At 45.3% G+C, this 2500-nt stretch overlaps 1 protein-coding gene across 3 annotated transcripts in view; it reads right to left on the reverse strand.

Moving 5' to 3' along the window:
* The window catches only part of cped1 (cadherin-like and PC-esterase domain containing 1), a 170775-nt gene that overhangs the window by 94244 nt on the left and 74031 nt on the right, over positions 1 to 2500 (reverse strand). The gene's annotated exons all lie outside the window — the stretch shown is intronic.

The raw sequence follows: 2500 nt of genomic DNA on the forward strand, positions 1-2500 counted from the left end.
ACTCACATTAACAAGCACCTGTCTCTCTGCACTGTGTGTGTGTGTGTGTGTGTGTAAGGGTGTGTGTGTGCGTGGGGGGGGGGGGGTCCTCCTTCTCTAGAGCATGTAAACACCTAACACCTTTTGTTAGGTATGTGCGTGTGTGAGTGTATGTGTGTTAAGGAATGGTTGTGTGTGTGTGTGTGTGTGTGTGTGTGTGTGTGTGTGTGTGTGTGTGTGTGTGTTAGAGAGAGAGAGAGAGAGAGGGAGAGGGGGAGAGAGAGAGAGAGATGGATAGAGAGAGAGTGCATTTGTGTTGAGGTGTCTGTGTGAATGATCATTTGTGTGTGTGTGTGTGTGTGTGTGTGTGTGTGTGTGTGTGTGTGTGTGTGTGTGTGTGTGTGTGTGTGTGTGTGTATGCCTGGATGTGTGTGTATGTGCACATGTGTGCTATATCTGTAAAGTCAGAGACCTCTGCCCTCTTCCTGGTAGAGTCATTAGAGGCGGTCGCGTTGCCCTGGCAACCAGAGGCTGCCTTTGATCATGCCAGCATGTGGTCAGCAGCAGACCAGCCTGCCAATCAAGCCAATCATAGACATGCCCATCAGACCAGCCAGCCAATCAGGGCTCTCATAGACACACCCCTCTGACCAGACTACCAATCAGGGCTATGATTGACATGCTGAAAGGACATGGGGTAGAGAATCTGCCACGTCAGTGAACACACTACTGCCCCAACAACACACAACTGCCCCAACAGCACCAAACTGCCCCAACAACACACAACTGTCCCTACAACACACAACTGCCCCAACAACACACAACTCTCTCAACAGCACAAAACTGCCCCAACAACACAACTGCCCCCAAAAACACACAACCACCCCCACAACACACTACTGCCCCAACAACACACAAATGCCCCAACAACACACAACTGCCCCAACAACATACAACTGCACCAACAACACACAACTACCCCAACAACATGCAACAGCCCCAACAACACACAGCTGTCCCCAGGTGCCACAGTAGGCAGATAAACAGGCCCACTTAACACGTCGTCTGCATATAATTCCAGACACTGCTAAAGCTGCACACCTACACCCTCCCACATTACCACACACAATCACCTCATGGCCGATTCTGTGTCCTGTTCTCAGCCATAATGGCAGCTGATGTCAGTCTACTGATTTACTGCTGTGTTGTGTGGTCAGCCACAACAGTGTTCTAATTTAAGGACACCACAAGAGCTTACATCACATGCTCCCAGGCTGCCCCAGCGTCAGACATTTATGAACTGTCACATCTATGACTCATAATAACAATAACAGGACACTGTCAAATCCCTCAGCACAAACTCCCATAACCACTGTTAATGGCTGGACATCAGATCTGCCAAAACAGCTTTGTGACATTGGCTGGGTTAGTCAATGGTGTAGAAGAGAACTCAGCAAAGGCAATAATGCAGGTCATTTCTGTGCCAATGAGCAAACAACAGCAAACACCTTAGCCTGGGTGAACCCAGACCAACCTGATGACAAATATGAATCAGCAGGTCTGTCAGTGAAATGACACTTAAACTGGTACATTGAATTTCACATATTTTTTGTAGACAAAGGTTTTAAATGTAGTTGTTGACTCAATTCCAAAGACAATACATGTTCCTGGGTTTTTGGTGATTCGAAAACAAACGTCAACGGGCTCTTTTCCAGACCAACCTGCAGTGAAAATTCAAACTTGCTAACAGGTTTGTCTGGGTTCACCCCGGCTACAAACACCTCAAATTATAATACTGATTGATGTAGCATAGCATTGATTGATGTAGCATTAATTCCTACCTAAGGTCTCCTCTGCATTGAGGCTTGAATGTGTGTGTGTGTGTGTGTGTGTGTGTGTGTGTTTATGAGTTACGTGACAAAGGCAGAGTCAAGTGTTGATCTAACACAGAGCTGAGTCCATTTCAATCAGATTGATCCGAATTAAAGGTCCAGTATGTAGGAAATAATGGAAAATAAACTGTAACCATTCCAAAAATGATCACCATATGTTGTCAGAGAATAAGAAAACACGATGAATTGAAGTAATGGCTTATTTGACAACATTACTCTAACCCGTAAAACCCCGTAAAACCCATGAAAAAAATGAGTTACGGGGCGGAATCTCTTGGAATTTTCGTTTACGTTTTGAACGATTAATTCTAGAATAGCGCTATTAATAATGGGCTAGCACGTCCTCCTATTTGGGTTGCCAAATTAGCAAAGGCCAACTGTCAACAGCTGTCAGTTGTAGTCATGAAAGCCTACGACAGGCAGGCAAATTTCCAAAATTAAAACAAGAAACAAATTAAGTGGACATCGGAGGAGCTTCCTGAGATGGTGACGTCTTCGTCAAGCGAAGAATATCAAGTCTGACGCAGAGCTGGCCATATTTCTCCACAACAGGTAGCCTAGGCTAAACTTCATCTGCATCGCTAACTTCAGCTAAATATATTTCGTTGGTTAGAGAGGTATTTTTTGTT

This window comes from Alosa pseudoharengus, unplaced genomic scaffold, assembly GCF_046254945.1.
Source record: "Alosa pseudoharengus isolate Yale_2024_CS ecotype anadromous, Long Island Sound unplaced genomic scaffold, YU_APseudo_1.1 YU_APseudo_1.1_scf_20, whole genome shotgun sequence".
Taxonomy (NCBI): domain Eukaryota; kingdom Metazoa; phylum Chordata; class Actinopteri; order Clupeiformes; family Clupeidae; genus Alosa; species Alosa pseudoharengus.